This window comes from Crinia signifera, chromosome 1 (assembly GCF_055691185.1).
Source record: "Crinia signifera chromosome 1, ASM5569118v1, whole genome shotgun sequence".
NCBI classification, from domain to species: Eukaryota; Metazoa; Chordata; class Amphibia; order Anura; family Myobatrachidae; genus Crinia; species Crinia signifera.
In genome coordinates, this window is record NC_139217.1 from 407,845,785 (window position 1) to 407,868,868 (window position 23,084).

Genomic DNA, 23,084 nt, shown 5'->3' on the forward strand with positions numbered 1-23,084 from the left:
GTTTCCTCACCAACTCACTGGGAAACAAAGGCAGAGATATAGAGAGATTTAATATTTTTCAATAATTTTCTATTACACAAACTAATCTATCACCGGGCAACTGTTTACCTTTTCAAATACTGGTATTAACCAGAAAACTCTGATTTGAATATACCATTATTCACACAAAACAGTTTGTTGCAGATAAAGTATTACTAATTTATGTACAGCAGCATGCAATTGTATCGTGGTCACTGTACTCATTGATAACAGACAGGTAACACAGGGTGAGATATTCCGCTATCTCCTGCTGTGCCGCTGTTTTTACCTTGATTGGCAATTTTGCACGCAGCTCAATATCTATTATATGGGCTGCTAAAGGAAGATACCACATCCTCTGATAAATTGAATTGTATTCAGCGTCAATTGGTAGGGATCACGGGGAGAGATATTCCGTTATCTCCTACTGTGCTCTTTTGCCAACACTGACTTATTTCAGTCACCCCATGTAGAGGTATCCACCTGCCCTGTTGCACATTGCACTGGATTAGAGTAATACCCAGCATAAGAGTTAAGAATCTTTGCAAAACTATTACCTAAATTGAAAATCCATATTGTCAGTAGTCTAAGAATACGTCACCCAAAACTACCCAAACCAGTGGTGACCTAAATAATGTGGAATATGGATATAACCTGTGAGTGTGTGATATCATTTAAACACCACTCACACCATCTATTTATTTGTTCGTAATTGTCTTGTTGTAGTCTTTGTGTTGTGAGTATATTTTGTTCTTTACTGTAAAAACATTAAAAGTTACATTTTAAAGTAAACATTTAAACAAGTCTTGCCCCCAAAACCAGAGAGTACTTTCTCTTTCTTGTTTGTGATGCTAAGTGTGTCATATCAGTCCAGGGGTGATGCTAAGTGTGCCATATCAGTCCAGAGGTGCTATTAAGTGTGCCGTATCAGTCTAGTGTTTGTGCCGCCCACTTGTGTCGCATATCATAGTTATCCAACTACTTCGGTGCAACCTTTTGGCCTAAAAACAATATTGTGAGGTGTTCAGAATAGACTGGAAATGAGTGGAAATGAATGCTATTGAGGTTAATAATCGTGTAGGAGAAAAAAAAAATTCTGTGATTTTTAGTGTTTTTTATGCTTTTTAAAAAAAAAAACAGAACCCAAAAACCAAAACGTTGAGGGGGTGTTTTGGCAAAACCCAGTAGAACCCAAAACCTGAAGGTAATCAGAACCTAAAACCCAAAACATGAAAAGTGGCTAGTGCATATCCCTAGTTTTTGTTTAAAGCCAGTTAAACTATCAGTATATTATTGGATTGTTGGAGGAAACCAATGAAATCAGAGGAAATCTGAACAAACACGGAAAGATCCTACAAAATCTACATAGGGGCATTAGAAAAACACAAAGTTTGATGCACAATAAATAATGCCTCTGGGGCCTCGGCATCATCTCAACTATAAAAATATTCATAAGATTCAAACGTAAGGCGCCCATTTATCAACAAGTGACAAAACTTGTTCTGTATTGTAAGATGTAGGCAAGCCTGCCAAAAAAAATTCTAGATAAGAATATATTTTCTGTAGTGGCAATCAGCACAGTATGAACGGTATTACATAAAAATGAAAGCCAAGGTTCACTACAGAAGCCGGCATTTATCGTATTATTGTTTGTTGGTTTCTTGCTAAAACAAAAGAAATCACTGTGAATGCAAGCTCAGTAATAACAGCTTATACAAAACTGTACAGTCTGTAAAGTACGTACAATAAGTGTTCTAGAGTTATGAACATCCCATATACTGCATTTAGCAAATGAGTTACAGAGCAAATTGTTTTAAATTGTCCTTTGTCAAAGTAAGTACAGTAAAGAGAGAATGTCTGAGAGCGGTTCTACAGATACCTGGGAAAAGAAGCTGATCACTATAACAATCACACATTAGCCTCCATTCGAAACTCTTCCATAAAAATGATGGCATTGTAAAGATTGTTATGGACAACGCTACAATTTCTACACAATGTAACAGACTTATTACACGGAATATGCCTCAATAACAAATTACATTGATGAAATCATTCATAACAAGATTAGGATCACAATGTTTCTGTCAGGTTAGCGTGGAGTCTGGGTGTATCAAGCACTTTGAGGGATCGAGTGCAGTCACTGAGCACCCTAATCTCACAGGCTTGTTCCACAATACACTGTCACACTTGCCAGTCTACTGTGCACGCTCTAATCTCTGATTTCTGCAGTAAGCATGTAGTTATTTCTGTAGTGGGCTTGGGAAATCTGCAAGAAACAAAGCACATGAGTCAGACGAACACAGGTGGTCCAGTGAGGGAAGCCATCTCCTTGGCTGTGGGAGGCACTGATGCAAAAGAGTTTGAATCTGCAAGATTCTTAATGCTCATCCAATGGGGCCACCAGCTCCACCTTCTCTGTGCCCCTACTTGCATTGCCTTACTCCCCACACAATCTCCGGTGTCCCTAGCTCCATCTCCTCCTCCCCAGCATCATCATCATCTCATGTGCCCCACAGTGGTGGAATGAAACTGTAACCCACTTCAGCCCTACCTCTGATACTAATAGTCAGCCCATTTCACTCAGTGGTTCCAATATGAAATATTTCTATGCAGCTGCTGTACAAAAATATGCTTATGTCACAGGAAGCAGCTTGTGTAAAAGGATACTTCCTGCTGGCTTCTTTGAGCTGCTGCTGCTGCATCCGAAGATGCAACATCAGATCAATGTGTATGGGCATCAGCCAGTAGGTTCCTCAGGTTGGCTAAGGAATTCATGCTACCATTTTGTAAAACGGTCTCCATCGCCATCCTTACATATCCTCTACAGCCATAGCATGCTGTAGCTAAGGGCTTGATGATGCACAACTCGTTCTGCACATTCGCAGTACTATACAAACATCTGAGTTGTACACAAGCCATGGGGTCAATGATTTAAAGCCAAGTCTCTGGAACCGGCTGTGTCCCTCTGTTTAGAGGTGACATCAGGTAAAAGATCGGGTGACCCTTTTCTACTGTCCAAGACAGAGAAGGGGACCCTTAGGGGCTCAAGGGCTGACCTGCTTGACTCAGTAGCAGCTGCGGTGACATCATCATTGGATTTTATCAGGATCCAATGACCAAAGTCAGTCCGGAGGTTGAGGGACAGGGCAGACACCATCTCCGCTGCCGACTCCTCTGTTATGCAGACAACAACGGTGCTGGGGTGAAGGTGAATATATGCCACACGCACTTGTGCGCATGGATGTAGCGTCCATTCATCAGACAAAAACGGAGGTTGACGGCATCCAAGCAGCAGCTTTCCCGAGTGCCGGGGTTGCCCCAAATGTGACGTAGGTGCCACGGGGTTCGTGAACGGTGGATTTCCCAGAGCTTGGAGATGTCATCTCCAACTGCCAGCCTTAAAGAAAACAGTGTAAAAGGTGCCACCCTGGGAATATTGTAGGTCGGCATGCAGTGTAAATGGGGCATTTTCCTGGGTTTGACCCTGATTAGAACACAGATTGCTTGTGCGTACAGATTGATCTAAATGGACACTTCTTGGGGTAACTGGTAACCATGCGATCGCTTGGAACTGACCATCTCATAGAAGTGCCAAGGGCATGTAGGGTGAAATCCTTGCTGGACTGAAGTGTGAGGATGGAGTTTGTACACCTGTTTCAGATGGATCTTTGCAGCCAGTATTGAGTGAGTGTAAAGGCCCATACACACTGGGTGATTTTGATCTTCACAGCTCAGTTTTGTCGTTTAAGCTGCTTTCAACTCAAAAGCTGCCCACTGTGTACGAGCCAGCGATGCGCGCTCCTGCATCATTGCCGGTGGCCGCCGCTCATCTGCTGGTATTACAGCATCTGCTGGGAGTGACAGGGTGGACGGCTTTCCATAGTGTCCTGCAAAATTGCTTAAACTGGTGAAAATTGTTTAGTGCGTATGCACTGAGCCATTTTCAGCCTAGCAATTTTCCCCATCATTGCTGTCTATACATGCGTGCAAAATTGCCCAGTGTGTATGGACCTTAACTCCCGATAGTAATACTGATGCCTATGTCTGCATATCATATACATACATGAATTAGCATACTGTGGTTAGCAGGCAGCTGCATCCATACAGAAAACCAGTAGCAGCAGATGCTTCTGCCGCTGAACCTGCCTCATCTGAACAGGAAAACTGTTTTAGCCAAGGGCGTTACTACCATAGTTGCAATGTAAGGGCTATGCCAGGCATGTCCAAACTATGGCCCTCCAGATGTTGTGAAACTACAAGTCCCATCAAACCTTGCCACAGTTTTGTTATTAGGGAATGCTATGGCAAGGCATGCTGGGATGTGTAGTTTCACAACAGCTGGAGAGCCATAGTTTTTGGACATGCCTGGGCTATGCTATGGGGCCTACAAATATCTAGTTACCGTACATCCCTGGTACATGGACATTTTTTACATTTATTTCTTTCCATTATTGGAATGATTTGGAATGCTGCTCCTAGAGCTGGTGATAGGTGACATTAGCGCGATAATAGTACATATTGCCATTCTTCCAATTGAAAAGGTTATTTAGGGTTTTGTAATTGTGTTGGTTTGTTTGTCATTTCCCATGCCAGCACACAGCTGTAATTGGCTGTTCTAAGTGTTTGCTTTATATACAGCTTATATATAATAGTATTGTGGTTTGTTTACCTTGTTACGTGTCAAAGCTTTATTTTTCGGTACATATGACCTTTACAGAAACTCAGCAATTTCACTTACATTAGGTAGCAATAACTTTCCTGCAAAGAAGAAAAGCTCTGACCTTCTCTGAATATTCTCTAAACATCAAACACGAGAGAACAAGCCAGACATAATTATTTTATTAATACAACCCATTTGGCAAAGCGACAGTTGTGATTTAAATTAGATTCATGTCACCAGCATTATATATTTAAGAACCAAAGCAGCACATATCATTTGGAGCGGTTTCATTATTCACTAAGTAGTGAACTTTGTAAGACCTCTCCTAGTCCATGTTTATCTACATGAAGAAATACAGTAGATGAATTATTCACTGCATATATCTGAGAATATCTGAGGATGCATTTAGTGCATCCCAGGAGAAGAACTGAACCAAGGGCAGGTTTAATACACTTTATGCCCTATATTATATTGTGCATTATCCTGTATATTACTGTCTTTTAGTAAAATACATGTATTCTATAATACCATATTATTATTATTATTATTTTATTTATAAGGCGCCACAAGTGTTTTGCAGCGCCGTACAAAGGAACAATACAGGCAGACAGTACAGGGAGACAACATTGAATAAGAAACAAAAATAGAGTACAGGTACAGAGCGCCACAATTCAATACACATTACAGCCATAGATGCCAATTTATGTTTTTGCTGGTGGGTACTCAAACCAAAAATATGGAGGAGTGGCTCCATGGGGAAGGGGTGTGACCACAAAATAATACCAATTTATATTATGGAGCACAGTTGTCTCCAATATTCAAATTACGGCAACAGAGTTCCACATCCATAAATGCCCCCACAGTGCAGGTACATAAATGCCCCCACAGTGCAGGTACTCCGTGGACAGAATACACTCTTCCCGGCATACTGTTTCCCAGGTGGCGAGACCGGCAATGTGGGTGCTGCAGCTGCAAATTAGCAAGTTAATATGGCGGCCCAGCAGTGGGACTCGGGCCCGTGGGTGCTCAACAATTTCCGTGGGTGCTCGGGCCCTTGAGCACCCCCAGAATTGGCACCACTGATTACAGCTTAAATATAAATAGTGAGGACTAGATCAATGTGCTACTAGAGGCTTGTGGCCACTGATGGAGATGAGTATGTGGACAAATATGGTCACTGAGTGTTTGAGTATAGGAGAGCTGTGAGTGACATGTGAAGAGAAGAGGGCTTTGACAACAGGAGGGAAGAGGGTTCTGCTCAGAGGAGCTTACAATCTAGTGCATATATGTAAAACATTACGCGTGATGTAAGCTAGGATGATTTTATTGCATATACATACCACCCAACTTACTTGAAGGTAGATTCAGGACTCTAGGGTGGCCCTGAAAAGGGGCAAGGCCTCAGAGAAAGGGGGTGTGACTTTGCAGAAATGTTCCTGACTATGAAGCCATGCCCCCTGTTTCACTACTGTGGGGGCATGGTAGCACTGTGTGAGCTGCAGGCCATGGCTCCTGTCCCTCTGTATCTTTTCACTGCATATACTCAGTAGCGCACGCAGGGGGGGTTTCTGAGTACCCAGAAACCCCCCCAGGAGTCTAAGGGCCCTATCCTGAAAGCTGAGGGTCCCTTCTTTCCATGGGTACAAGAATTTTGAAAATCGGCCCTTGGGAACCGGAGATATCAGACTTCAAATCAGTGGTCCCCATCCAAGCCTGTTAAATGCTCTTCCCAGTCAGATATTTCAGGTTCTGTCTGACTTAGGCCCTTATTCAGATCGGTGCGGATATTCCCGCATTCTTACGGAGCGGTCCGCACGCCACGGTGTTTTGCCGCATGCGGCCATCGTCCGTAGAAACGCCCACGTGTCCTCCGCATTCGGACGGACTCACTCTTTAAGAACAGGGCGTGTTTACGGACGACATACAAACCATGCGTGTGCGGGAGAAACACTCCGATTCTGCACGGTATTACAGAGTATTACAGAGTATGCTCGGAAATACCGCATCCGACCGGGAGCCAAGCGGTGCTACCGCCCGTAAGCGGAGTATTTACGCCAAACAACCCACTATTAAGTATCTTCTGCAATACATCACATGACCCACTTATTCAATTACCTATCCTCATAAAAAACTGCTTATTTGGAATTGGAATCAATTAGATGCCAATATATCCTTACAAGCATGCCTAACACATGCATTGCACACATTAACCCTTACAGCAATTTAAGTGCAATGGTTTGTATTAGACCCTGTGTAAAAGATTATAAACAATCTACACATATACTGTTTAATGTGCAAAGAAAACCAACAACTGTGAACTTGCATAAACAATTTATTTGAAAACACAATTAACATATAAATAAAAAAATATCAAATAATAAATTAAATCAGGAGATCTCTGAGGTCCTGCAGGTCGGCTAGCAGTAGCCTCAAATGGTGCTCCGCCCGCAGGAGGGCCCCACGCACCCCCTCATCTGCCGGTGTGGTGTCATCTGTGGGCATGTCAAAGGGGCAAAAATTAGTCATGTTATTCATGCATACATTTCACATACTGCGACATAAATTGCACAAATGCTAGGTGACATGTGTGTGTATATATATATATATATATATATCTATCTATGTAGAGAGATAGAGACACACATAGATAAATAGATATGACACATACATATATACATACATGCAAACTTATTTACTACATACTGTCTTTTTTTGCCTCTACCCTTTACTCTGCAGAAGACATAACAGTCATAGTGTTTCTTCTCAGTCACAACCCACCCATGACTAACCAATGACAAGCATGTCATGGCCTCCGTCAATAAGAACTTGTCACAATCTGCTCAGTCTAAGTTCAGTGATGGTTCGTGGCATGGGAGTTATGCAAATGTCAGGAATGCACAGTACACATCCTCAAAATCATAATTCTGTCTAAACCAACCTACAATTCTGTGAGGGCAAAAAAACAATCTGAACTACAGGGGGTGTTTAGGTAGAGGAGGCTCCTGGGACACTGGCAACTTCTGACTCCATTCCAAGGTAGGCCGGGCCATACTCCATTTATAGCATACATCCTAGAGTTTATAAATAACATTCACCAACAATATAGATTCCACTATTTGATGGGTCATAATCTACGATTGCAGCAGGTGAATTTAATCCACAAATGATCCACTCATCCCTTTACTCCAGGATTCTGTTTAACTACAACGGTTATGTGGCAGTCAAAATGGAGCTCCAACCCATCCCACAAACCTGTGTAATTGAGAGGTGTCCTGGATGAAAGGGATGCCTTGGACACCCCATCTAACCCGTACCTGTATCTGTAGCTACCCACTTTGGGGTCTATATGAATAGTATTGGAACAAAATTTTTAATCACCAGTGCTACATAACAAATACCAGTACAACTACTTCATGAATGATGCATTATGTAAACATACCGATCTGCTGGGACTCCGGGGCTTGGCACGCCTCCTCCCCCTCGGAATCGGAATCCTCTGGGGCAACCGTGGCCTCCTCAGCCCCCTCCTCCGCCAGCTCCTCTGCCACCATGACCACGTCCACCTCCTCCGCCACAACCACCTCCTCCTCCACCTCCTCCTCCTCCTCCTCCTCCTCCTCCACCTCCTCCTCCTCCACCTCCTCCTCCTCCACCACCACCACCTCCTCCTCCACCTCCTCCTCCGCCACCAACACCTCCTCCTCTGCCACCAACTCCTCTTCCACCTCCTCCACCACCACCTCCTCAGGCACCTCCTCCTCCTCCACCACCTCCTCCACCATCTCCTCCACCATCTCCTCCACTTGCTCCTCCAACATTTCCTCCTCCTCCACTTCCTCCTCCTCCACCCTTGCCGCCACCTCCTCCTCAGGGTCTTGGGCCTCCTCCTGGGCCAGGGCTGCCTCGGCCTCTTCACGGGCCTGTCGGGCTCGGGCTCGTGCTGTGTGGTAGAAAAAAAAATCATGGTCAATGTCGGGTCATTGGGGCACATGTATTAATCCATAACAAGACATACATGGAAGGGTGATAATGATGGCAAACGATGCAGGAAAGTAGGTCCTTACTGTTAATGGACTCCAAAATGTGACATTTAAATTATTATGTGATTGTTAGTAATTTGTTCAAACATTACAACCCTGGCATTTATCAATGTGTAACACATATTAGATCTGGCACATTGTATGCATCAGAATCCTCAATGCTATGTCATTACATATAAAAGCCACATGAATGCATGTTAACCAGGAAGAAGCACACATAACAGTCTATGGACTTTTAAACCCATGGACACCCACTTATCATGAGACACATTTTATTGTTTATATATGCTATGTTGTAAGTGCGAAATTTCATAGCGAAAATACTCACAATCAGCAATTTCGCCCCTGATTTGCTGTAACAGCTGGGGCTGGCACCTGCGGAGGTCCGACCACCACCGCTCGAGCTGCCCGATGGACCTACGCACCCAAGTGCGGGCGTAAATACGGCGCCCTGCCGCAGCATAGGCCCTCCGCTTATGGCGGTTACTGATAAAGGGCCCCGCACGGCCCAGCCTTGTCTCCATGACGGAGACCAGAACCCTCAGCTCCGCATGTGAAAAGGGGTCTGCCCTTCTTGTCTCCGCCATGTTAACAATGGCATCTATCAACCAATCAGGTGGTGGCATTGGTTTATCACAGTTATTTGTGTTAATAACTTTATTGTTCATCTTTACATGAACAGCGTCTCTGCGCCAACACAAATGGTGACAAATTCGCATGCCTTCAAAACAGTAGTGCTGATGTATGGCAATGAACAAATCTGATATATATAAAACACAGTGTGTATGCACTTAGCAAATCCAATGACGCCTCGCTCCGCCAAGCAACGCGTGCTATAGCTTAGCAACGCATAGCTGTAGTTAGCATTACTTACTCTATGCATCTATGTGTATGCGTACATTTATGTTTAAAAGACACATACACATACTTGCAGGTATCCTGAGACCAGCATTATACACCAGCCCTGCCTGCCTGCCTGCCTGCCTGCCTGCCTGCCTGCTCCTTGAAATGTTTAAACATGTTAATAAATTCAAATATCATATATATAGATATATATATATATATATATCTGCAAACAAATCATACATCAAATCATACATCAACACAGGAAAAAATCCCCAACACATTAGAGAATAAATCAATGTACTCACCAGTCATCAGGGATAGTATCAACTACAATAATGAAGATATAATGGATATATTAAATAAATGTTAATGGATATCATATCTACAAGGAGCATGGAAGACCTTACCTTAGACCCTGACAAATCCAGATCTGGAGACAAATGATTCTAGCAGCAAGTCACTATTTATAGGCCTCTCACATGTGTGGTCTATAACAGTAGAGATGAGTATTGCATGACTTGTGGCCTGGATTATCTAAGGGATTGGGCTACTTTTAGCTTGCAATCAAACGCCACAATACCACAGTAGTCATGAATCAAATGTCATGTCAGGCTAGCAAATAGCATGTGTATTGTGCAATAGTCACAGGTGTATCAGAAGATTCTATGCAATGTTAGCATTGGTGCCCAGTATTTCATGTAGAACTTTTGCCAGGTTTTACACAATGGAATTTCCGCCACCGTATGCGGCGCGAAAAAACAGCGACGTACGCTCACGCACGGAACGCAGCTGCCGCTGATGTCCGCCAAACAGGATACACAAACAGTATATAAAGGTGTATTAGAAGGTGACCATGTTGTTGCTAACATGTCTGGATCACAACCAGAGGTGGACCCAGATCTGCAGCAACTATTTGACCAGATGGACTCCAGCACCACCTATGTGCCACTGCACATGCAGGCAGTGGGTAATGAGGAGGCTGCTGGCCCTTCTACAGCAGGGCAACCTGCACCTGACCATTCTACAGCAGGGCAACCTACACCTGGCCCTTCTGCAGCAGGCCAACCTGCAGCTGGCTCATATGCACCATCAGCAGAATCATTTGGAACACAACCGGGGACTTCACAAGGTAGTACCATGGCCAGCACTTCAAGTGCAGCGACACGTGACAGGGGGCGTGGCCAAGGACGTGGCAAGGGGAGAGCCAGGGCAACAGAGGAACCACCAAAAAAAAATAAGGCATATGAAGCACAGGAGCTTGCCATCCTGGTTCCCCGAGCACGTGATTGGATTGAGTGTCCATCGGAGAAGCTGACACACACACGCAGATGGAAGATTTGGGAACAGATAACGGCAGAGATTAATGAAGTAGCGCCACAAGTTCGTGAGACGGACCATGTGAAGAAGAGGCAAGTTGTTTTGTGATACATGTGCCCAGTAATAGCCAAGTAATGATTGAATTGATGCTTAGATGGATTTTGCAAATGGCCCGTGAGGTTGTTACGATACACAGACATTATTGCCATGTTATTTTGGTGAGAGTTATAGTAGGGTGATTGTGAATGTGTATTGTAACGGTTGATATCATAGTTGCATGTAATATTATCTTTTGGACATTAATCACATGTCGTAATATGTAGCACAGAGCAATGGCTGCAACAGCTAACATCTGGAGTGACATGTATTAATATGTCAACTTACATTGCAGGTGGCAGGACTTCAAAACCAACCTGAAGAGGAAGATGACCAAGCGGTGGGAACACAGCCAGAGATCTGGGGCCGGGCCCATGCCATCAGGGCTAGAGCTCACCCCCCTGGAGTTGATGGCCGAGAGCTGTATATCAGTTGAGGAGATCAGGGGGGTGAGCACGATGGATAGCGAGGCCCCAGCTGAAGTGTTTGCGTCTTTTCTGGAAGGTAAATATTGGTCATGCCATAAACTTGTGCAAGTAATTATCTTAGAATGTCTCCTAATTGTGTTTATCTTTTTCCACAGACACCCCACCGCTTGGTGACGACTCTGCTCAGGAGGTGGAGGAGTCCGTGCCACCTGGCCCCAGGGGTAGGCCTGTGCAGCAGCAGCCATCGGCCCAAGCCGATTTGGCCGCCTTGGCCAACATGCTTGGGGACATCAACCAGCAGGGAGACTTGGCATCAGAACGGATGCGTAGGACCGAGGAGATCCTGGCGAGCTTGGTCAGCACCCAGCAGGCCATCGCTGCGAGCATGCAGGCCATGGCTGAGTCACATCAGGCCATGGCTGCAAGTGCTCAGGTGCTGGCCGAGCAAGCCACCCGCCAAAATGATCTCCTCCTCCACCATAATGAGCTTATGGTGGAGCTGGTTACCAGCAACAGGGTCCTAATGTCATCCGTTTCTGGTGCATTACCACCGGCAACACTCCCTGCTGGCAGGAGGGGTAGACCAGCCAACCCCTCAACATCATCTGCTCCACCTGCCCCAGCATCTGGCCGTGGCCGAAGAGCTGCTGCACAGGCCAAGGAGCCTACCAAGGCCAAACGTGGTCGCAAATGAACTTGTGGCTGCATTAATCTCCACCGTTATGTGGTCCCAAATCTTCCATTGTGCTGTGTGTGTCAGCTTCTTGTGTCCAATCACGTGCTGAGGGTAACCAGATGAGCCCTTGCTTCATATGTCCTTTTTGGTTCCCCTGTTGCCCTCTTTTGCCTGCCATTACTGTCAGCTGTACTTGAAGTGATGGCCATGGTACTATCTTGTGAAGTCCCCGGTTGTGTTCCAAACAATTCTGCTGATGGTGCATATGAGCCAGCTGCAGGTTGGCCTGCTGCAGAAGGGCAAGGTGTAGGTTGCCCTGCTGTAGAATGGTCAGGTGCAGGTTGCCCTGCTGTAGAAGGGCCAGCAGCCTCCTCATTTCCCACTGGCTGCATGTGCAGTGGCACATAGGAGGTGCTGGAGTCCATCTGTGTGCAATTATATTTGTTTTGTATTATTATTTATTTTGGGACATTCCTGCCATGTTGTTTATTTTTGGTATTTTGTATTTTTTGGTCATTGCATCACAGTGGCATTGACTGTGACATGTATAGAAATAAATTTGTTTACTTTACCAAAAATGTGTGGTTTCATGAGTACATGTCGAATACACATGTGTATTGATAGTATTAAGATTCAGTCATGTCCATTGTTAGCAGTTTTAAAGTGTCTGACAAGTACAGCATATGTGGGGGATTACTAAGGTTTCCTTAAAGCAGCAATGGTTTCAATTAAAGCACTGACAAGCGGCCTATTAGTGAGTAATGAGTAAAGGAGTAGATTCTATTGGGTTCAGGTGTTAATGCTTGTAGTCATTAGGCGGTACGTTCGCCTACCGCATGAACGAGTGGTGTCCGCAAAGCAATAGTACACTTGTGGACACCGCACATTTCTTCCCTTTTTGATCGCGTGCATTCGGAGTGCTATCCGAATGTACGCCCCCCAACATAAGTGTACTCCCCCGTGTCCGCCCATGTTTCCGCCCCGTTTTGCCCACTTTGAAACTACGCCCATGTGACATTCCGCATGACGCCCATAATACGCCCATATTTCCCGACTGATTGCGGGGAACAGTTTTGTACGGGATTTGGCCGAACTGGTACGGAGTCAAGGCGTGGCACATGCGCGTTGCGTTCTCCACGCATGCGCAGACGCCGAAAAGACGCGATCCGAAAGTATGCGGAAAAGTCCGCGTCAATCAGAATAAGGGCCTTAGAGTTTTCCTGAGGGTATATTCCAAAAGCTGGGACTCTAGTAGCTTGTCTCTTCTGTTCCTAGAACCAGAGATATCAGCCTTCCAGCAGCTGGTTACTGCTCCAGCTCCACACACCTGGTATGTCGTTTTATATACTCGTTGGCAGATTGCTCTGCCTCCTGATCTCTGATCCCCTAGTCCCCAATACCATTTGGTAGGTGGGATTCTCTAGTTTAAAATTCCATTAAAATCTAAGAAATCTATTTCTGGGAACTGGAGATATCTGCAGTCAAGAAAGCTGTCCTCCCACCAGAAAATTATGAATAATAAGCCCACTCCACTATACACCCCTCCTCTGCATATTAAACATCCTCTACCACCCTGGAAGTTATGTATCAGGGCCCCTTCATTCAGCCCAATGCCCCCTTCTCCCACCGCATCTCCCACCATCTGTGCAGTAAAGGGGTAATTAGTGGAAATTGCTGATCCAGGCCCTACATGCTGAGCGGTTGATATAATACCCCCTACCACCCAGGGGACATCAAAGCTTCCCCCACCCCTACCGCTGGAGGATCGGTAGGGGCCCCAATACATTGCTATGCCCAGGGGTTTACACTGCTGTTGACGCCCCTGTATGTATATATATGTACAGTATAAATATATATATATATATTTATATATATATTATTATTATTTATATACATTTGGTCTATCTATAATACTTTAACTGACCCGGCATATACTGGGTCACCTAAGTGTCCATCTCCGTGCTTTACTCCGCCCCTCTGGAAACCCCCTTCTGAAAATCCTGCGTTTGCCACTGATACTCCAGAAGAAACTCTCTTTTACCCGCCGGTGAGAAATTATTTGAACCAGTTAAGGACTGTGTCATCCAACCTACAGAACTTTCCCAGGGACACAGTATTAAATGCTACAATAAGATCCTCTCTCTCATGCCATGAGGAGTATGCTGGGGAATGGGATCATTTAGGTTGACACTGTTAGGTCGACATGGGGATAAGTCAACATGGTTGTAGGTCGACATGGTTCTAGGTCAACGTGGCTTTAGGCTGACAGGTCATTAGGTCGACACAAGCATTAGGTTGACATGGTCTAGGTCGACGGTCAAAATGTCGACATGGGGTTTTTCACAGTTTTTTACCCGCATGTCGACACGGTCGACATGGACACCGTGTCCCCTCGCTATGCTCACCAGGCACACTTTTTTATTCTCCCACCATGCGTTAGTGGATGGTAGGGCATGAAAAATCGCTTGTTGGCACGTCAGCTCAAAAAACTGTGAAAAACCCCATGTCGATCTTTTGACTGTCGAACTAGACAGTATCAACCTAATGCTTGTGTTGACCTAATGACCTGTCGAACTAAAGCTATGTCAACCTATCCCCATGTCGACCTAATGGTGTTGACCTAACAATTGTCGACCAACTTGCTGTAGACCAAATTACATTATCCTGTATGTTGTGTGGTGGACACTAAAGGGGCTGGGGGGTAATTGAATGCTATGAGGGTTTATTTGAGGATATGAGTACTGAGAGTACTCTTAGGTGGACAGTGCTGTTATTTTGGGTTATTGAGTGAGTTAGGAGGGGGTCAGTGAAAGGAGCAGTGAGTGCTGTGTGGTGGTCAGTGAGTAATCTTAGTTAGACAGTGAGTGCTGTTAGGGGGCAGTGGTGGGACACAGGGGTAGATTTATTAAGCTGGGTGAAGTGATGAAGTGTCTGGATTTTATCACCAGCCAATCAGCACCTACCTGTCATTTTTCAAACCAAGCCTGTAACTTCACAGTTAGGAGCTGATTGGCCGGTGATAAGAACCAGACACTTTATCACTTCACCGAGCTTAATAAATCTGCCCCTCAGTGAGCTATGAGAGAAGGAGTGGTTAGTGAGTGCTGTGAGGTCAGTGTATGCTGCTAAGGGCTTAAGGTATACACGGTTCAGCGATGAGATACGCGCTCCCACACACATCACATCGCACAGCACAAAAAATATGTGCTGCATTCTTTTTGTACTAGATTGCATTGCATCTCTTTGCATTGCAAAACGGATGCGATGCGATCTAGTTCAAATTGCACCTTTAGTGTTATATGGCAGTGATGGATAGAAAGCTAAAGAGAGGGAATCATATATATTTTTAGGATTCAATGAGACAGTAGGGTACAGGGTTGCCTACCCTCCCGGGTTGGCCGGAGGGGTCCCGGAAATTGGTTTCCCCTCCTGGCCCCCAGGAAAGATGTGCAATCCTCCCGGATTCCGCAGGACCCCCCCGCAACTCTCAGAATGCAGCGTTAAATTACTGCGATTCGTGGCTTTTTGGGAGAGGTGGGGCCAAACATGCAAATAGTGCCATTTTAGCCTTGATGACATCTACATCAGGCCCCGCACCCCGAAGTGCTGTTGACAGTCACCTCTCCGGGCTTCTCCCAGAGAGCAGACTTTGAAAGTTGCCAAGTTTGGTAGGGAAATATGTAAGAAACAGATTTGGTTTGGTACAATCGCACAAGATCGTGCAATTATTGTTAGATACTGTATATTCAGAGGCCCCCTGTTTATATTTGTAGAGACCGTATAAGTAGATACACTTACGGGGTGTGCTACCACTGACAAAATACATATATATACAGATGTAGCCCCTGCCATCCTTGGCCGGGGCTCGCCAGACCCTCCCCGCTGGCGAGCGCCGTGGCAGGGGCTACACTGAACTGGGACGCGCGTGCGTCTCACACGCACGCGCGTCCCAGTCTCTCGGCGGGGACGCTGTGTGTCCCTGCCCGTCTCTGCTTCAGGGAGATGGGCAGGGTTAGGGGGGCGCTCGGAGTGGTGAGGGGTTTCTGCGGCGACGGCGGGGGTGGTGGTAGGGACCGGAGGCAGGATCCGTCGCCAGGGGGAGCGCAAGCATCTCATACGCGAGCGCCCCCCCTGGCGGGAATGGCGGGATGGCGGGGCCCTGCAAAGATGGGCCAAGCCCCATCTGTATATCCAAAAGAAAGAAAGAGAAAGATTTGTCCTAGGGTGGTGCACCAATTAAAGTCATAAAACTACACGTGCGGGCTTGACGTGTGTGCTTTAATTCTTATATATTGTTATATAAGAAACAGTACTAAATCAGCTGGGTCCCCGTTGATGTGTGAACAATACTGGTTACAAAGTCACTTATTTGTGCAATTGGCAGCTCTATGTAGAGAGTTATAGAAATTTGTATCAGTCTGTTCAAAGGAGAATGTGGTGCTATTTGTACAAGGAGATGATATATTGTATCTCCTTAAAGAAAGATATACTGTACACAGAGGAAATTTTCATTCAAGTGGTTATCTCTGCTGGCCAGTAAATTGCTGAACTTGTATATGAGGGGCTGACTTTATCACATACTTTATCACATGCTGTCACTTTAAAGGTTTAAGACACTTTGAAGTTGCACTAGCGTGTGCTTGTTAAAGCCCCTAGAAGATAAGTTTGTTCTTTACTGCATATATCTGTAGCATCGTACCTTCTACTAATTGCCAGTATATAATTATGAGTAGTGTCAGCAGGGTTAATCATGTTATATGTACCATAGTTAAAGTGGTTAATCCACTGCAGGCGATATGTGGGTCAAGATTGTATAGCAATATTAGTGGCAGATGAGCGGTACAGGCAGTGTAAGAAGGGGCTGACATATAATCACATACGTTGTCACTTAAAGGTTAGGACACTTCAAATTAGTGCTGGCATATTCCCAGCTCATTGTAGTACTAGTAAGTATGTTGTATTAAAGCACTACTTTCTCTTGTTTGTCTATATGTGTTTTTGCTTTTAATATTTTCGCTTGCTTTAAAACATAATAATAAAAGTTATATTTTATGACTGCTTTCTTTAGTTGGTGCTCCACACCAGGACAAATCTTTGGCCTTCTTTCTATTGGATAAATATGTAAGAATATGTAAGAAAGGCTGGTTAAAAAGCTAGGTAGGGCCACTGGATCACATTTGCCCTAGGACTAAAAGTTGCCAGACGAGGCTTTCTGTGTCTTTCAACTTGTTAGCCTTGAATGTGTCAATATGGAAATATTAATGCAAGCCGTTGTAAAACTTGAACCCTTATTAATATGAGTAACCAACAATATATTAACATTGCATTTACTGTATACAAAATTAAAACCAACTCTTTTGTATGTACTAAGGGCCTGATTCAGACCTGTTCGGCCTATTTATCAAATAGTATTTGTTGGATATTCCTCAAAAAATTTAATTTTCAGGGGAAACTGGCAAATACAATGTATTCTTTGGCCTCAGATGACATTAGCCTATTGTAGACTATGGACCAGTGGAGGCTACAGAGGGGAGGGCCTTCAGGACAGTTCAAAATTCAAATAGGGGAGCCACACCCATTGCTAACAACTGTCATTCCAAACTGACTCACTGGCAGTTGGTGCTTCTCCCCTATTTGGATTTTGAATTGTGCTGCAGCCCTGCCTCTAGAGCCATCACTGCTATGGGCTATATTAATGAGAGAGACCACCCTCTGGAACCTTCCCCAGCAATGGCCCCTATCCCTGCAGCTGTGGGTGTATATTGAAGTATAAATTCATATTGAAATCCAATAAATGATAACATGCCCCTTAAAAAGTACCCTTAGAATCTGTTTAGAATATGTTATGTATTAGTTACACATTAAAATATTGTTTTGAATGAAATGTGACTGGAGAAACTTTCCCATGACTGTGCCCGGTGTACCGACTGTGCCTAAGGCCATCCCCGAACAACTACAGTATATTAGGATATATTTCTATTCTTTTCATATTTGTATGAGAAATAAGCATCCTGCAGCTGATGCCACTCATTATTTTACCAAGTACATGCCACTGCATTATTTCACCATGGCCTCCAGACGATGCCTTGGAAATGTTCCCCCTTGAAACACAAGACGACTGATGGTGACAGCTTTTTTTCTTAATATAGTTTATCTTATCTGGCTGAATTCGGTTACACTAAATTACCATGAACATATTTTGTTCCTGCACTGTAGTCCTTCAGGAAATGTTATAGAGTATAAATTCACATATTGATAGTGCTCTGGATACAAGAGCGAGGAGAATGTTTATTAGAAATAATATATTTTATGACATGTACAATGGCTTCACACACTATGTATGCTCCAACTGATTCTCAGCAGAACTTAAAGGAGACATTTGTGGTGTTATTTAAGTCTATAGTAAACATAAGGTAAGGATATGTGTACTCTGTTTAAACTGTTAACATACTCTATAGCAGTGGTTCCCAAACTTATCAATCACGGTGCCCTAGAGTATCAAAAAATTTTTTACCCGGCATTGTATAAATTAAATGCTAGATTAAATTAAGTGAGTTTATATGTCACCCATAGGGCAAATTACTGTATGTGGTGAGGGACAAGATGCACTTCTATGTGTCTACATGTTTATGATTGGTAGCTGCTAGAACTGGTCTTGCCTATTACATTGAACATAAATAGTTTGAATTGGTCCTGCACCACCAATCAGAGGCACTTCTGCAAGTGTCCCGAGGAACCCCAGGGTGCCATGGCACAAAGTTTGTGAACCACTTCTCTATACTATTAGTTAAAACATAAACTATATGGTTACTATCACTATTTATACACAAATCTAATTGTGGGGAAATATACATTTATTTTTATAAATCAAAATCCATTTGTAGTAGCTGAGTGCATGTTTCAAATTCATCTAAGGCAAGGATGTTTAACATGGACAAAGTTAGAAATGATTATTGCACAGCTTATGCTTACTTTCTACATACAGTACCGACATCAGTAGTATGTTCTTCAGTGCTCAGTTTGTATTAGGGCCAATGGGCCCCACACAGGGAAGGGAACAAACACAGGCACATAGCTACATCACCAACATCAATCAATACTTGCCTACTGTTTAAAAATGGATTTGGGGAGATTGTAGTGAGGCAATGAATAATGGGGCATTTCGTGCTCCACCCAAGGGGTGTGTATATCCCCAGCCATGGGTGAAAGGTTAGGTTTTGGGGGTGTCAATTCATTTTTTGTAGCGCATGAACACCAAATTAGTGTGCCATGTCCCCTCACATGGCTCGCTTTTCTCACCATGTTTCTGGTCGCAATCATAGCTCACATAGATAGTAAAGTGTGAAAGTGTAAAAATAAATGTAAAAATCTAAAGGATATATTTTCACTCTATTTACTTCAGATATATCTGATCAGATCTATTATGAATCCCTATAGCTGCAAATCAGACAAATCTTTGGTGCAGCATGGATGGATCTGAGACAAAGCCACACATATGATCTGAGGGAGCGCAGATTTGGCCTGATTTCTTCAGATCAGTCTCCCAGATCCATCTGAATCTGAGGAAAACAGGCAAAACTGACTAGTGAATGGGAACGTTAATGCTGCAGGAGGCATCTGTAGGAATTAGACACTTCCTGCCAGCATCTGTGATCCAAGTGCTGTATCCAAATATGCAGTATTGTAACAGTCGCAGCTCTTGGCCAATCTGCGTAAGTCAAGCTAACACGGGCTGGCCTTCGGAACCCCTCACACCTTCTCCGCTCTGTCCCAAATGTACTGTAGCAACATGTCCATTATGCTGTCACTAAATGTAGACTGATGCCGGATTACACTCCAACAATCGGGATTCTGATGTGAGTACACCGACATCGGAATCTCGACTTAAATGCCTGACAGTCGAGATCCTGACTGACATGGGCTAGTCTCCCTTGTGGAGGTCCACGACCCCCATAGAAGGAGGCTAGAACCTGTACTGAGTGCAGCGAGCCCGCAAGAGACATCTTAGCACTCACCCCCTGTCGGAGACCCTGCAGTCGGGATTCCGACATCAGTATACTGACCGTCGGAATCCTGGCTGTCAGAGAGTCATACCACACCCATGTGGACTGGCAGTGATCATTCAGGACTCGAAACCATTGTATTTGTACTTAAACCATCAGGATTGAATGCATATCCGAATCGGGCTCTATATGGGCTCTGGCGAGTTCTCTTTTTTCAGGCCAGCTAATGGGCCAGACACATTTTCAGGCATTTTCAGGACCTTTGATTCACACTTACTGTATATGACTTGGGGGCCCCTAAGCCTCGGGGCTCCGTAGTAGCGACACCCCATATAACGACAGTACAAAGGAAAGTAAATATTACACATTCTACCAATCACATCGTGTCTGCTCACACAAGTGCGTCCTAAATATTCCATCCATTCAACACAATTTTATAAGACTGCTCATATGAATACATAAGTATTCAGGCCCCTATATTCTGGTGCATTCTAGAAAGTGCATAATACTGTAGAACATTTAAATCACAAATGGGCTTCGCATAAAGCATCTGTAGCACAATGCGATTCATCCCCGTATTTATGTGCAGGGCAAACTAAAACTCTCATCTCATAGTGAAGAAAGAAAAACAGTCACCTGGAGGTAATTCCAATGGAAATCCCAGTCTTGTAGCAGTCTAAATGCTAAGAACTAATAAGTTGTCAAGAAAGATGACTGCGATATGATATAATGTAGCCGCAATGGTAATAAATTAAGGACTGTGAGCTGGAGGGGTCAATACGCAATCAGCAAGTCAGAGGAGGCTACTGCAATACGGCTGCCAGTATAATCATCATTGCCAATCTTGTTACACTGTGTGAACAAGCCTCAGATCATGACTCATTTGTACTTGTTGTTTACAGGAAAACTATTTGCCTACATACAACTGTCTCTTGCAGGGATTCTGGGCAAGTTTCTTTTGTCGGTACTCTTTACCTAGAAGGGCGGCCATCGCGGCCATCACGGGCATCGCATGCACTAAAAAATTGCATGCGATGCGACCGACGCGATGCCCACGATTTCCCATAGGGAACAATGTTAAATGTCCCAATTGACCCGATTTTCCTGTTCAATGTCTCAATTGACCCGATTTTTCCATAGGAAACAATGTTAAATGGCCCACAGAGGCCAAATAGGCACCCTGAAGTGTGAAATGGCCCCCACAATTGTTAACGCCACCCCACAATCAACGTCAACCCGAAGCGTGGCGAGCGCAGCGAGCCCGCGAGGGGCGGCGGTACGCGTCCTACGACCTTTTCATACCCCCACTATCCACGTCGACGTGGAGTTGAGAATAGAAAGTGTGGCGAGCGCAGCGAGCCACTGAGCCCAAAGTGTGGCGAGCGCAGCGGGCCCTGCGAGGGAACGCGGACACCTTCACAGGTATACGCGTCCCCTCGCGGGCTTCACAGCTGTCCGCGTCCCCTCGCGGGGCGCGCTGCGCTCGCCACGCTTCGGGTTCGGTGGCTCACTGCGCTCGCCACACTTTCTATTCTCAACTCCATGCCGACGTGGATAGTGGGGGTATGAAAAGGTCGTAGGACGCGTACCGCCGCCTTATACCAACCCTGGTTATTATTATTATTATTATTATTATTATTATTATACCTTTATAAAGACTCACTTTGCGCACTTTACTTTTGAAATTTTGGATAAGGTAACAAGATGTTCAAGTTACTCAGAAAATCTTGTGGAGAAAGCACATAGTAACCATAGTAACCACAGTATGTTACAGCACTTGTCACTATTTAAACACAGCCTGACAGGCAGAACTTGTCTGCTTAGTACTTTATCTCACAATTTTGGGCCTGATTCAGACTGCTCGGCTGCACATTTTTGGAGGCCTGCAATCAGATATACACCGCCCCACCAGATTGAATCCCGCCCCATTAAAGCCTGACAATTGGTTTGCAGGGCTTGCGAAAATATTGCAAGCCTGCTTTTAGCTGCAAATCCATTTGCAAGCCGCTCACCATCGCATGATTGTACCAGTGTGTTCAGTCTGTGTGTAGCCCAGGACTTACTCTTGGGCACACCTGTGTTTTCCCTGCCACTCCCAGAATACAGATGGTTATTACCCCCAATATGTGGTACCACAGCTCTTCTCAACCCAAAACATGCTGTTGTCTGCTGGGCTGCAGTGTGGTCAGGGAGGTGTTTAACTTTAAAGTGCTATTTTTTTGTTTTTATTTTTAAGGGTGAATGGCCACACCTCCCACAATTAGACCTCGCCTCCCACAATTAGACCACGCACCCTGAAAACTACCTGGGCCCACAAACGCTGACTCCAAATCAATTCTCAAGCCAATCCAGTGAAGGCTGTCTGTAAACTTCATAGTAAACATTATGAGGTAATGGTTTGTTACCCCCTTCCGACCCCTTACAGTATTTATCCTGGCACCCTACACTTTAGAAAAATACAAAAAACAAATGTATAATTAATAATTAGGGAGTCCAATCTCAGGCCGTTTTTTTAAACCCTGGATTTGTAATTGAAAAAATTTCAATCCTGGGATTCCTGGGATGCTGGGGATTGACACTCCAGTCGTCAGCTGGGAACTGCTGTTTTGCAGTCCTTAAGTGGACTAACATGACTGAAGGGGTGGGCAGGCATGGTGCTGTGCAGCGTGTCCTCTGACATCACTCCGCACAGCCTCAGGCAGACCCAAGCACTGCTGGAGCTCAGCTCTGACCGGCATAAATCAATAAGCAGCACATGAGCAAATTAATCAATGAATTCCCAGGAATAAAAAGTTAAGTCCCGAGATTGAAAACCTGGCAATTTTGGGATGCAATCCTCGGATATGGTCAATTCCTATTCTGGGGTTGGCCTCCCTTATTATAATAAATGTGTCATACACTATACCAGTGATTTTCAACCTTTTTACCTTGCGGCACACTAAATAAGATTTAAAAATGTTCAAGGCACACCATAAGAACCCCACAGAGCAAAACACATTT

The 23,084-nt window shown here is 44.5% G+C and overlaps 1 long non-coding RNA gene across 1 annotated transcript; it reads right to left on the reverse strand.

Moving 5' to 3' along the window:
- Positions 1-6,992: 6,992 nt before the first annotated feature.
- Positions 6,993-8,209, reverse strand: LOC146031486 (uncharacterized). Its single transcript, XR_014456958.1, has 2 exons — positions 8,118-8,209; positions 6,993-7,170 (listed from the first exon to the last, which is right to left on the reverse strand). It is a non-coding gene; the product is annotated as an uncharacterized LOC146031486 (long non-coding RNA).
- Between the last annotated feature and the right edge of the window lie 14,875 nt (positions 8,210-23,084).